This window comes from Tachyglossus aculeatus, chromosome 5, assembly GCF_015852505.1.
Source record: "Tachyglossus aculeatus isolate mTacAcu1 chromosome 5, mTacAcu1.pri, whole genome shotgun sequence".
NCBI classification, from domain to species: Eukaryota; Metazoa; Chordata; class Mammalia; order Monotremata; family Tachyglossidae; genus Tachyglossus; species Tachyglossus aculeatus.
The window spans coordinates 28,412,306-28,427,049 of record NC_052070.1 but is presented as its reverse complement, the minus strand read 5'-3'; positions in this window follow the sequence as shown (position 1 = coordinate 28,427,049).

Here is a 14,744-nt window from a genome sequence, read left to right as displayed (position 1 = left end):
CATAGCTGCTCAAGGGCAGCAGCTGCAACTTTACACCGACACGTATTGTGTTCCCTACCTTACCCACAGCAATGTTTTTTGAACAGATGCAAAAGTCATAAAAAACATACATATTGGCAGCCTTGCCAGCTACCAAATGAGCCTTTCCTGCTAATTGCTGGTATCTGCAAGAATCTTACCGCTTGGGAGGCAGTTGCAGGACCTTCTGCATAACCATTCATTAGAATAATCTCGGCTTCTGGGACCTCCGGTGACTGAAAGTTGTATTTATGTCACCCCTGACCAGAAAGTCTGCTCCAGAAGGGTCCCTGAACCACCAGAAATGACTTCTTCACATATCCCTTTCTCACTGCCCAGGCTTTTGAATACAGGTGTAAACCTTTAATCCTTTAATCCTAGACTTTGCCACTGGATGCTCATTTGTACCTCAAAGAATAAAGAAGAAAGCCTCTATTTCTGACCTAGTTTAATGGGATAACAGCCTTGTTATTCTTCTCCTGAGCCAAAAAGGAAGTCCTGAATTTCAAGAGAATGTGTAGATCTCTGAGACTCAGGTGCGTTTTGCTCTGATTTGTGTTCGTATATCTGGTATGCCTGAGATGCTCCCTTTGCCATCTATAATTGGTGAGTGGCCTTCCCTTAACATGATTCCTTTGCGTCCCAGGGGCTGGACAGAGTTTGCTGCTAACTTTGGTCATATGTATACAGTTATTTACAGCAAAGCCAAGGCAGACCCGTTTCCTAAGTGTTTTCCAATCATTCCTCTGGAGCGGTAAATAAGGAGTCTTACGTGGTGCTGGGGAAGGAAAGGGTTAATGTTGAGATGATAATTATAATAATAATGATGGCATTTGCTAAGCGCTTACTATGTGCAAAGCACTGTTCTAAGCACGGCAGGGGGATACAAGGTGATCAGGTTGTCCCACGTAGGGCTCACAGTTTTAATCCCCATTTTACAGATGAGGTAACTGAGGCCCAGAGAAGCTAAGTGACTTGCCCAAGATCACACAGCAGACATGTGGGGGAGTCAGGATTAGAACCCATGACCTCTGGCTCCCAAGCCCTTGCTCTTTCCACTGAGCCATACTGCTTCTTTTCTGATAGTGGGTGAAGGTGACCACGTCTAGGGGAATCAGCTCCCAAAGATAATAATTCTGTTGGCTCACTGTGGGAAGGGAATTTGTCTTTTCTATTGGTCTATTTTACTCTCCCAAGTGCTCAGTCCAGGGAAAATATAATAATAGGACTAATGAATAAGACTACTTGTTAAATGCTTGCTATGTTCCAAGAACTTTGCAAAGCACTGGGGTAGATGCAATCCATCTGAACAAATACAGCCCCTGTCCCACGTGGGGCTCACATTCCAAAGGGAAGGGAAAGTACGTGACAGATGAGGAGAAAACTGAGGATTAGAAGACTTTAGTGACTTACCCAAGGTCATAAGCAGGCTAACTAGCAGGAGAACCTAGGACTAGAACCCAGAACTCTTGAATCCCAGTCCTGTGCTTTTTCTGTCAATCAGTGGCATTCATCGAGGACTTCCTGTGTGCAGAGCAATGTACTAAGCGTTTAGGAGAGTACGATATGACCGAGAGACAGCAGGCTCATTCCTTGCCCACAAGGAATTTACAGACTACACTGCTTCGGTTCTTAAGCAATACAGACCTGCCCCGGGAGGTCGTGAGTAGTTCGATCATCATCATCATCAATCGTATTTATTGAGCGCTTACTGTGTGCAGAGCACTGTACTAAGCGCTTGGGAATTACAAGTTGGTAACATATAGAGACAGTCCCTACCCAGCAGTGGGCTCACAGTCTAAAAGGGGGAGACAGAGAACAAAACCAAACATACTAACAAAATAAAATAAATAGAATAAATATGTACAAGTAAAATAAATAAATAAATAGAGTAATAAATATGTACAAACATATATACATATAGTTCGATGCTTAGAAGTGTTGCAGTGTCATTTGGGTGGGATGTTAACGGAATGAATCAAGGAAAGTCCTTTTGGAGGAGTTGTAATTTCAGAAAGGCTTGAAGATGGGGTCCCTCTGACAGTCATGAAGCAGCGTGGTTTAGTGGAAGGAGTACGGGTTTGGGAGTCAGAGGTTGTGGGTTCTAATCCCGGCTCCACCACTTAGCTGTGTGACTTTGGGCAAGTCACTTAACTTCTCTGTGCCCCAGTTACCTCCTCTGTAAAATGAGGATTAAGACTGTGTGCCCCATGTGGGGCAACCTGATTACCCTGCATTTACCCCAGTGCTTAGAACAGTGTTTGGCACATAGTAAGCACTTAACAAATTAGTGCACACAGTAAGCGCTCAATAAATATGACTGAATGGAATACCATCATGATTATCATTATTTACTCTGACAAAAAGCCCTGCTAGACTGTCCGTCATTCACTTCAGAAGATACTCCCGCTCTGATTTAGTTCCCAGCTATCAATCTGGATCTCTTACAAACCACTCACTATGAGTCACGACTCAGGAGCAAGTGGTCCAATGCCAAGTGACAGCAGCCCAGAGCAAGGGTGACTCTGGAAATGTTAGTGCAGCCCTGAGAGACAGTGAGGACTCAGGGCTTTACAAGTTAATTGTGCATGAAAATATGAGTAGAAATTAAGTCCATCTCTCTTCCTTCTCCAAGGACTCTCAGATCCTCCGGGCTCTACCAAATAGCCCTCTGGGCTCTCCGAAATAACCCCCAAGAGCCTTCCAGTAGTGATAGGAGAAAATGTAAGAATGATAATAATGATAATAATGGTATTTGTATCGAGTTTACTATATACCAAGCACTCACCCCAGGTCCTGGGAGAGATACAACACAGGCAGAGTGGACACAGTCCCTGTCACACATGGGGCTCACAGTCTAGAAGGAAGGGAGAACAGAAATTTAATTCCCAATTTCTAGATGAGGAAACTGAGGCACAGAGGAGGGTCACCCAGCAGGCAAGTGGAAGAGCAGGGGTCAGAACCTAAATACATCATGGGTTTTGGGGAATTTTCCCTGACGATATGCACTATATATCTCATTTCATCCAAGTTGTTCATTCTCCTAGTCTCTAGGCAGGATCAGAACTGTCAAGCCAGGTTGGATCTCCTCAAACTGAGAAGAGGAAAAAGGTCAAACTCCAAAGCCATTTAGATTTTACCACCCATAGATTTCTGAGTTCTGGATCTCATTACCAAATTTTAAATGTCAACATTTCCTGTTCTAAAGGGACAAACAAAATTTAGATTCAGAAAGAAATAAGTGAAGGGAATAAAAGCTAAGGAATAAGGGGTTAAGAATGAGAATTCCACTCACTGGAGCAATTTTACTGGAAAAACTAGTTGATGGTGATTAAAATGCCCTATCGAGTTTATCTCCTGCTTCTAAATTCTCTTTTACTTCTAACCCAAACGCTTTGATCTTTGAAGCGGGGAAACTTGTGGCATAGTTTATTAGGTGCCTATAATGATGAAGCTCAGTAATGCTTCAAGGAAAGTTAATTAGTGTGTTCTACCCTGATACTGACACAGTCTTCTTGGCTTCTTCCTGGACTTGGCTTTGAGTTGAAGAAGCTGGCAAATCAGTCGTCATTTTTTTTTCCAGAAGACTCCTACTCGGTAAAACGAGATTGTGTGTGTGAGGAGGGGTGGGTGGTTAGAAAGGCATTTTATGGGCTTCCATTTAATCACTAGTGTTTTATTTGGGACAATAAGGTATTCCAGTGTCACAGTGTTGGAGGAATGCACTAGTTTTCTGAGACAGATGAGACTGTTCCATAGCAAAACTTCTGGAGAATCTGCCACTGAGGAATCAGTTCCCTTTGTCAGCCAGCCAGTCAGTCATATTTAGAGACACAGCAAAGCTTAGTGGATACAGCATGTTGTGGGAGTCAGAAGGACCTGGTTTCTACAGCCTGTCCGCTGTGTGATGTTGGGCAAGTCACTTAACCTCTCTGTGCCTCAGTTACCTCTTCTGTCAAATGGGGATTAAGACTGTGAGCTCCATGTGGGACAGAGACTGTGTCCAACTCAATCACCTTAGTACTTAGTACACTACCTGGTACATTCATTTCATTCATTCATTCAATCGTATTTATTGAGGGCTGACTGTGTGCAGAGCACTGTACTAAGTGCTTGGGAAGTACAAGTTGGCAACATATGGAGACGGTCCCTACCCAACAACAGGCTCACGGTATGTGCTTAAATGCCACTATTATTATTATTATTATTATTATTGGGAAAGTGCAATGTAACAATATAACAGGCTTATTCTCTTCCCTCAATGAGCTTACAGTCTAGAGGGGGAGACATACATTCCCCCTGCAGCTCTGGGCCTTGCCACCTCACCCCTCCCACAGCTGCCTAAGAGGGTTGGGGGAAGAGGAGGAAACTGATGATTTTGATTTTTCAGTCATATACATGCCCAACCGCCACCCCCGCCACACAAACCCCCACACACTACCTGCTATGATGCAGCGTCCCTGACTCGAAATCCCTCTGGCAGTTGGGGCAGTGGACCCATTGTTGGGTAGGGACCGTCTCTATATGTTAACTTGTACTTCCCAAGCGCTTAGTACAGTGCTCTGCACACAGGAAGTGCTCAATAAATATGATTGAATGAATGAATGAAGGACACTGAAGTTGCATTTTAAGAAACATTTTCTCCAGAAATTAACTCCCTTAACTGAGTGAAGGAAGACCAGATAGGGGCACCCGAGGATGGCTGAAATCCACTCAGATGTAGCATAGGCAGTTGGCACCCATTTGGTATCCCCTTCTCAAACACTCAGGACACACAGAGATGGAGTGTCATCATCATCATCATCATCATCAATCATATTTATTGAGCACTCACTGTGTGCAGAGCACTGTACTAAGCGCTTGGGAAGTACAAGTTGGGGGAAGTACAAGTTGGGTGAAGTACCTGTTCAGTGAACATAAAAGGTCCCAGAGCAGTGTGGGAGATGATGTCATTACTTCATGCCACGTAACAAAATGAGCAGCCATTCCACGTTTTACTGTAGAGTATTTCTACCCCCATCATCACCCTTGCCACCGCTGTTACCTCGGTGCCACCCCGGCCAACCCAAGGCTATGCCTTGACCAAATTCACCAAGCATTTCCCCTGGCTTACACCCATTAGTAGAGGGCTTCCATTCGACCCAATCACTCAGAGAAACTGCTCGGCTGCCGTCTTGGAGAAGGGCAGTGAGGGAAGCTGCATAGCTGCCATTCTGGGGAGGCCCCATGTGGCATCCCCTCCGCCCTGAGGCGGCAGCTTCCCCAGCCAGCAATGCAGGTAACCAGCTAGCCAACTGGCCAGCCACGGGAAGCCAGCCCTGCCCCTCCCATTGTGTGTGCCCAGAGGATATGGAGCCCACTGCCTGGCCCACGGTTTTTGTGGTTGTTCTACTGCTAGATTGGACTCCCCCAGGCTCTGAGTATAGTGCTCTGCACACAGTAAGCACTCCGTAAATATGATTGACTGACTGAGTAGAGTTCTACACCCTTGAATCGGTTAGCTAGGTCTGATGGGGTCTCTCCGGGCCTGATGAGCTAAGGAAGGGGGAGCGTAGTTTCCCAGGGGCCTCAGGAATGATCACACACTCTCTGCACGCACACCACCCTAGTTTAGTGGGGCAGAAGATAGAAGCCGCTGCCTGCTTTGGGGAGGAAATTAGATAATAATAATAATAATGGTATTTGTTAAGCGCTTACTACGTGCAAAGCACTGTTCTAAGTGCTGGGGAGGTTACAAGGTGATCAGGTTGTCCCACATGGGGCTCACAGTTGGAATCCCCATTTTACAGATGAGGTAACTGCGGCACAGAGAAGTTAAGTGACTTGCCCAAAGTCACATAGCTGACAATTGAGCCCATTGTTGGGTAGGGACCGTCTCTATATGTTGCCAACTTGTACTTCCCAAGCACTTAGTACAGTGCTCTGCACACAGTAAGCACTCAATAAATACGATTGAATGAATGAATGAATGAATTGGCAGGGCCGGGATTAGAACCCATGACCTCTGACTCCAAAGCCTGTGTTATTTTCCACTGAGCCATGCAGCTTCTCTAGCATGGAAGATGAGTGGAAGATCTCTTCTTCTCATCAGCAAATGCATTTTTCCTCCCTTGTCCTGCTAATTGATGGGCACCGTGGGAAAGTGCCAAAAAAGCTGGGCTTCTCTCAATCATGATTGGCAGAGAAGTGTTTTATTTTCACATATAAAAATCCTCTCTGGGATTTAGGTATGATCAGGGTGTCTGGCCATGGGATGTTCATTCCAAACTTGGAGGAGAGCATCCCGGCAGAGGGCACGACATCTGTTCACACTCTTCACGGCCTACTGCCCTTCTGACAACTTTGCTGGAGATCAGTCCGGGCCTGAGAGCAAAACAGATCGAGCACAGATCACCTTGCACCAACGAACCACTGCTATCTTGAGTACGATGGAAGGTGGGTGACGGTTGTTGGTACTGACTAGGTAGGGGCACAAATGATGGGGACTCACTGCCCTTCCGAACTCTGCACAAAAGCTGCGCGTCTTACTGTTGGAGTACAAAAGTGGCAAGTTTTTGTCATTCTCGGGTCATCGAGGCTGCTGAAAACCTGTGGGAATTGCTTAGTTCTGTTCATCTGGCAGTCAGCCTGTCGTATTTATCGAGCACTTACTGTGTGCAGAGCACTGAGTAACGGGGTGCTAGGGGAAAATCTCAGAATTGTCAGAAGTAGCAGAAAATTTGGACCTAGCAAAGGGAAAGCGAAAGGGGGCTGGATTCTGGATTCTGGAGCGCTCAAGTGCTACTCCGGCCACCTGTGCTTCTGACCCCATTCCCTCTCATCTCATGAAATCTCTCGCTCTGTCCCTTCTCCGCTCCTTAATATCCATCTTCAACTGCTCACTCTCCACTGGTTCCTTCCCCTCTGCCTTCAAACATGCCCATGTCCCTCCCATCCTAAAAAACCCCTCTCTTGACCCCACCTCACCTTCTAGTTATCGCCCCATCTCCCTCCTACCATTCCTTTCCAAACTCCTTGAACGAGTTGTCTACACGCGCTGCCTAGAATTCCTCAACACCAACTCTCTCCTCGACCCCCTCCAGTCTGGCTTCCGTCCCTTACATTCCGCGGAAACTGCCCTCTCAAAGGTCACCAATGACCACCTGCTTGCCAAATCCAATGGCTCCTACTCTATCCTAATCCTCCTCGACCTCTCAGCTGCCTTCGACACTGTGGACCACTCCCTTCTCCTCAACACGCTATCCGACCTTGGCTTCACAGACTCCATCCTCTCCTGGTTCTCCTCTTATCTCTCCGGTCGTTCATTCTCAGTCTCTTTTGCAGGCTCCTCCTCCCCCTCCCATCCTCTTACTGTGGGGGTTCCCCAAGGTTCAGTTCTTGGTCCCCTTCTGTTCTCGATCTACACTCACTCCCTTGGTGACTTCATTCGCTCCCACGGCTTCAACTATCATCTCTACGCTGATGATACCCAGATCTAATCTCTGCCCCTGCTCTCTCCCATTCTCTCCAGGCTCGCATCTCCTCCCGCCTTCAGGACATCTCCATCTGGATGTCTGCCCGCCACCTAAAACTCAACATGTCCAAGACTGAACTCCTTATCTTCCTTCCCAAACCCTGCCCTCTCCCTGACTTTCCCATCACTGTAGATGACACTACCACCCTTCCCGTCTCACAAGCCCGCAACCTTGGTGTCATCCTTCACTCTGCTCTCTCATTCACCCCTCACATCCAATCCGTCACCAAAAACTGCCTGTCTCACCTCCGCAACATCGCCAAGATCCGCCCTTTCCTCTCCATCCAAACCATTACCCTACTGGTTCAATCTCTCATCCTATCCCGACTGGATTACTGCATCAGCCTCCTCTCTGATCTCCCATCCTCCTGTCTCTCCCACTTCAATCAATACTTCACGCTGCCGCCTGGATCATCTTTGTGCGGAAACGCTCTGGGCATGTTACTCCCCTCCTCAAAAATCTCCAGTGGCTACCAAACTACGCATCAGGCAAAAACTCCTCACTCTCGGCTTCAAGGCTGTCCATCACCTCACCCCCTCCTACCTCACCTCCCTTCTCTCTTTCTACAGCCCAGCCCACACCCTCTGCTCCTCTGCCGCTAACCTCCTCACTGTGTCTCATTCTCGCCTATCCCGCTGTCGACCCCCGGCTCATGTCCTCTCCCTGGCCTGGAATGCCCTCCCTCCACACATCCGCCAAGCTAGCTCTCTTCCTCCCTTCAAAGCCCTACTGAGAGCTCACCTCCTCCAGGAGGCCTACCCAGACTGAGCCCCACAATTCCTCTCCCCTCCCTGTCCCCCCCACCCTACCTCCTTCCCCTCCCCACAGCACCTGTATATATGTTTGTACATATTTATTACTCTATTTATTTTACTTATACATATTTACTATTCTATTTATTTTATTTTGCTAATATGTTTTGTTTTGTTGTCTGTCTCCCCCTTCTTGACTGTGAGCCCGCTGTTGGGTAGGGACAATCTGTATATGTTGCCAACTTGTACTTCCCAAGCGCTTAGTACAGTGCTCTGCACACAGTAAGCGCTCAATAAATACAATTGAATGAATGAATGAATGTTCTAAGCCCTGGAGTAGATACAAGCTAATTCATTCAATAGTATTCATTGAGTGTTTATTGTGTGCAGAGCACTGTACTAGGCACTTGGAAAGTACAGTTCAGCAATAGAGATAATCCCTGCCCACACTGGATTTACAGTCTACACGGGGAAAGACAGACATCAAAGCTAGTAAACAGGCATCAATCTAAAGAAATAGAATTATAGATATATACATAGATACATAAATGCTGTTGGGTGGAGGGGGAAGAGCAAAGGGAGGCGGAGCTGAGAAAAAGGGGGTCTTAATCTGGGAAGGCCTCCTGGAAGAGGGGAGCCCTCAGTAGGGCTTTGAAGGTGGGGAAGGGTGATTTTTTGGCAGGTTTGAGGAGGGAGGGTGTTCCAGAACAGAGGTAGGATGTGAGTCAGGGGTCAGTGGTGGGACAGGTGAGATGGAGGAATAGTGAAAAGGTTAGCACCAGAGGAGCAGAGTGCGTGGGCTGGGATATAGAAGGAGAGAAGGGAGGTGAGGTAAGAAGGGGCAAGGTGATGGACAGCTTTGAAGTCAACAGTGAGGGGTTTTTGGACAAGACCTGCATTAGGGGGTAGAGAGCATCTCTCGGGGTCGGTGTTGTGGGGGTGCAGTTCGTGGGGCTAATTAGGTTGGACACAGTCCCTGTCGCACATGGGCTCACAGTCTCAATCCCCATTTTGCAGATGAGGTAACTGAGGCACAGAAGAGTCAACTGACTTGCCCAAGGTCACATAACAGGCAAGAGGCAGAGCCAGGGTTAGAACCCATGACCTTCTGAATCCTAGGCCATGCTTTAGCCATTACACCATGCTGCTTCTGTGGTGCTTTAAGGGGGATTTGGGGTTGGAATGGGGAGAGAATACAGATCCAAGTGCATGGGTGATGCAGAAGGGAGGGAAAAGTATTTGAGAAATGAGGGGTTAGTTAGGGAAGGCCCCTTGGAGGAGGTGTGATTTTAGCGAGGTTTTGAAGGGGGGGAGAGTGGTGGCCTGTCAGATATGAAGGGGGAGAGAGTTCAAGCTAGAGAAAGGATATGAGCCAGGGGTCAGCGATGAGATAGAGGAGACCAAGGTACAGCTAGTAGGTTGGCATTGGAGAGCAGAGTGTTAGGGGAAATTGGGAGGGGTGATAGGAAGGGGAGAGCTGATTCAGAGCTATAAAGCCAGTGGTGAGGAGTTTCTGTTTGACGTGGAGGTGGATGGCAACCGCTGGAGGTTCTCAAGGCGGTGGGAGTTCTGGGCTGAACATTTATTTACAGAAATGATCTGGGCAGCAGAGGGAAATATGGGTGGGTGTGGGGACACTGGGAGATCAGTGAGGAGGCTGATGCAATAGTTGAGGTGGGAGAGGAGAAGTGCTTGGATCAGTATGGTAGCATTTTGGATGAAGAGGAAGGATGAATTTTAGAGATGTGATGGTTGAACTGACAGGTTTTAATTACAGACTATGTATTGAATGAGAGAGATGGTTCGAAGATAATGCCAAGTTTATGACCTTGCGAGACAGGGACCATGATGATGTCAGGGGGAAATTGAGGGAAGGTAAGTATTTGGCAGAAGAGATTAATTCTGCTTTGGACATGTTAAGCTTGAGGTGTCAGTGGTTCATCCAAAAAGAGATGGCCTAAAGACAGGAGGAAGTCACTTAAATTCTCCTGGCCTCAGTTACCTCTTCTGTATAATGAGGTTTGAGACTGTGAGCCCCACGTGGGACAGGGACTATGTCCAACTTGATTTGCTTGATTTACTTGATATCCACCCCGGTGTTTAGTCAGTGCCCGGTACATAGTAAGCGCTTAACCAATTCCATGATTATTATTATTATTGTTATTATTAAGTGTGAGATTTCAGAGAAGGAGAGAGGTCGGGATTGGAGAGGAGAATTTGTGAATCATCCACACAGAGGTGGTATCTGAAGCTGTGGGAGTGAATGAATTCTGCAAGTGGCACAGCTGTGATCAGAACCCAATCTCCTGATTCTCAGGTCCATTCTCTATCCACTTGGCCATTCTGGTTCATCTGGAGCAGCTTGGACCAGTAGTAGACTCTTCCTTCCACCAACAAATCCAGGGTTTCTTGTCAGGAGACCAGGTTTGGTCTTGACTGGAGAAGGGCAGGGACTTGGAATGGGAGGAGAATGTCTTTACTGCAAGGTGGTCAATTTATTTTTAATTTTCCCCTCCTCTGAGATGAGGGATACAGGGTGTTTAGGGAACAAAACAGCGTGGCTCAGTGGAAAGAGCACGGACTTTGGAGTCAGAGGTCATGGGTTCAAATCCAGGCTCTGCCACTTGTCAGCTGTGTGACTTTGGGCAAGTCCCTTAACTTCTCTGGGCCTCAGTTACCTCATCTGTAAAGTGGGGATGAAGACTGTGAGCCCCACATGGGAAAACCTGATTACCTTGTATCCCCCCAGTGTGTAGAACAGTGCTTTGCATGTAGTAAGCGCTTAATAAATGCCATCATCATTATTATTATTATTGATAATATTAATAATAATAATGATAATGTGTGGTATTTGTTAAGCATTTACTGGGTTCCAAGCACTATAGGAGTCACTGTTGTTAATTCAAAATAATACAGAGTGTGTGACTCCACAGCATTTATGAACACATCGGTAATTTATTTATTTATAGTAATATCTGTCTTCCCCTCTAGACTACTGTGGGCAGGGGATGCATCTGTTACATGTACTCCCCCAAGCACTTAGTACAGTGCTCCACACCCAGTAAGTGCTCAACAAATACGTTTGACTGGCTGACTGACTGACTCCTCCCCATTTTCTGCGGGGAACGAGCACTGACCCTTTCCATTCTTTCTCCTTTTTCAGACTGGGGACTTTGGCCCCCAGGCACCAGATTCAGACCCTGGTGGACCTGATCCCCTTCAGAACAGGCCTCCACAGGCTCCTGGACAACTTCGACTGTCACAGATTCGGCTACTGCAAAGGTTACGCCAATGTCCAGGTGGACAGCTCGCTCATCACTCTCGCCCGAGGACCCAGGTAGTTCAGGACAGGGTTTCTGGATGCCAAAGCAGCCACCTTCCTGAGGCTTCTGTATTGACGGCTCCCCAAAATTATTTTCATTGTAAATAATTGCCATTTTCTTAGGGTCAGCATGCCATGTTGAAGAGTTCACTTCTAGTGCTGGTAAAGGGTTATTTTGGAGTTGCCCAAACAGCTCTTAATGAATGATCTGGAAAGAGTGGATTGTGCTGGAGATGGAGAAAGCCCAATTATCTGTTCAATCAGAGAACTCCACAATGACACAATGCCTTCAATCCGCCGCTTTTCACCCCAGTTTCAGAGGTATAAAGGAGTCCATTTATGTGGTCCTGAGTGCCACTCGACCTCTTTGTTCTAAGATCCCACCTAGGTGTTTTGTGCGTTCCTCCACTTGGTAAAGTTTCCTGGTGTTTCTCCTTGTGGGAAAAGTCCTTTATCTTCCTGTCCGGACAGTGTCGGTTGGAGTTCCTTGGCACCATTAGGTTAAGGTGGTGATTTAGCATCACAGAATCAGATAATCACCCAAGAGTCCCAAGCGAGTCCCATGTGAGTTCCAGGCTCCTACGTCTTTCCTTTGTGAGAAATAATGTCCAAAACTCTTAATGGGTCTCTCCTCTTGTTCTTTTCTCGAAAGGCTGCATGATGTTGGAGAAGCAGCATGGCATAGTGGGTAGAGCATGGGCCTGGGAGTGAGAAGGTCATGGGTTCTAATCCTGGTTCTCCCACTTGTCTGCTGTGTGACCTTGGGCAAGTCACTTCACTTCTCTGGACCTCAGTTCCCTCAACTGTAAAATGGGGATTGAGACTCTGAGTTCCATGTAGGACAGGGACTGTGTCCAACCTGACTTGCTTGCATCCACCCCAGCCCTTAGTAGAGTGCCTGGCATATCCTAAACACTTAGCAGGTACCACAGTTATTATTAAATGAGCTTTTCTGGCCCCACCCAGAAAACACACAACTGCTGGTGTGATGAGTCTGTGCTGAAAACCATTTTTTCCTACAAAGAAGAGCAATTCTGAAGGTTTGTTTCCATGGGCCATTGCTCCATTTTGGCTTGGGGAAGGCCTTGTGTGAGGAGGAAGGAGGATGGACTGGACTTTTCACAACAAGTATTTGGGGGCTGCGGAGAAAGTCTGCTTTGTCTCTGGTTTAGCACATAGTGGAGTTTCTGCTTCTGCCATGGAATCTGACACTGCGTTGTCTGGGAATCATGATAAAAGTTTCCGCAGAAGCTGTAGTTCATGGTTTCCCTGCTGGCTCAAGATTTCCTTGATGGATGACAGGAGTAAAACTTTGCCATACAATTGTACGCTGAGGCTTTTCATTCCCAACTTCTACTTCCCAAGCGCTTAGTACAGTGCTCTGCACACAGTAAGCACTCAATTAATACGATTGAATGAAGGAATGAAATCCTGACTCACAGTAACTTCTGTTCTTTGCCTTTTTGCCAGCCAGTCAATCGGTCAATCAGTCAGTCAGTCAGTTACTTCTATTTATTGAGCTCTTACTGTGTGCAGAGCACTGTACTAAATGCTTGGGAGAGTATGATACAACAATAAACAGACACATTCCCTTTCCACAATGAGTTTTCAGTGCAAACCAAAGTGATCCTCCTGGAGAGTCCCAGGATTTGTCCGTTAAGGGGAGGGTCCTCCACTGTTGTCCCGCTGCCCCAAATGACGACCGATCCTTTCATCTGGTGTTGCCCTCTCCCACCCCTCTGCACTGAGGAGACAACCTGGCCCAATCAGCCAGCTGCCTGCTTGGCATGAAGCGAGGGCATTTCCCATGCTGAATCCTCAAGCAGACTGGTGCCCACTACCACGTTTCCCGGGCCCAGAGCAATATGGAGAATGAAAAAAAACCACATTTGTAATGGAGCATCCGTGGTTCCCACCCGCTGCTCGCTGTCCCAGGAATGATGGGAACGGGAATTGAGGATGAGGGCAGCAGTGACCGCTGTCTTCAGGGAGCTGGTGGTTACTCCTCCAAAAGAGACGACCCCGCCACTTGGCCCAGAGCTTTGGCGGAGAGTCAAAGCAGAAAAGGGAGTGGGGCTTTGGCTACCTGGGACCAAGTAGACAGCAGGGAGTGGAGTGAGGCTGGGGTTGGGGCTGACCTGGGGAGCAGTGGGTGGCAGAAGTCCTCTCCAACCAGGCCTCTCATAGGCAGGGTGCACTGCCCTGCTCCAGGACTACTTCTTAAACTGGAACTTAATTCCACCCAAATCCAGCTTGCCTATAGACTGGTCCAGGAGGAGCTTGGAATTTTCTCCCTCCCCAGTTGAACTAAACCTCCCCAAATCATCATCATCATCATCAATCGTATTTATTGAGCGCTTACTATGTGCAGAGCACTGTACTAAGCGCTTGAGAAGTACAAATTGGCAACACATAGAGACAATCCCTACCCAATGGTGGGCTCACAGTCTAAAAGGGGGAGACAGAGAATGAAACCAAACATACTAACAAAATAAAATAAATAGAATAGATATGTACAAATAAAATAAATAAATAAATAGAGTAATAAATATGTACAAACATATATACATATATACAGGTGCTGTGGGGAAGGGAAGGAGGTAAGATGGGGGGGATGGAGAGGGGGACAAGGGGGAGAGGAAGGAAGGGCTCAGTCTGGGAAGGCCTCCTGGAGGAGGTGAGCTCTCAGCAGGGCCTTGAGGGGAGGAAGAGTGCTAGCTTGGCGGATGGGCAGAGGGAGGGTATTCCAGACCCGGGGGATGATGTGGGCCGGGGGTCGATGGTGGGTCAGGCGAGAGCGAGGTACTGTGAGGAGATCAGCGGTGGAGGAGTGGAGGGTGTGGACTGGGCTGTAGAAGGAGAGAAGGGAGGTGAGGTAGGAGGGGGTGAGGTGATGCAGAGCCTTGAAGCCCAGGGTGAGGAGTTTCTGCCTGATGTGCAGATTGATTGGTAGCCACTGGAGATTTTTGAGGAGGGGAGTGATATGCCCAGAGCGTTTCTGGGCAAAGATAATCCGGGCAGCAGCATGAAGTATGGATTGAAGTGGAGAGAGACACGAGGATGGGAGATCAGAGAGAAGGCTGATGCAGTAGTCCAGACAGGACAGTGACAGCTCGCCTAGTGGAAAGAGCACGGGCC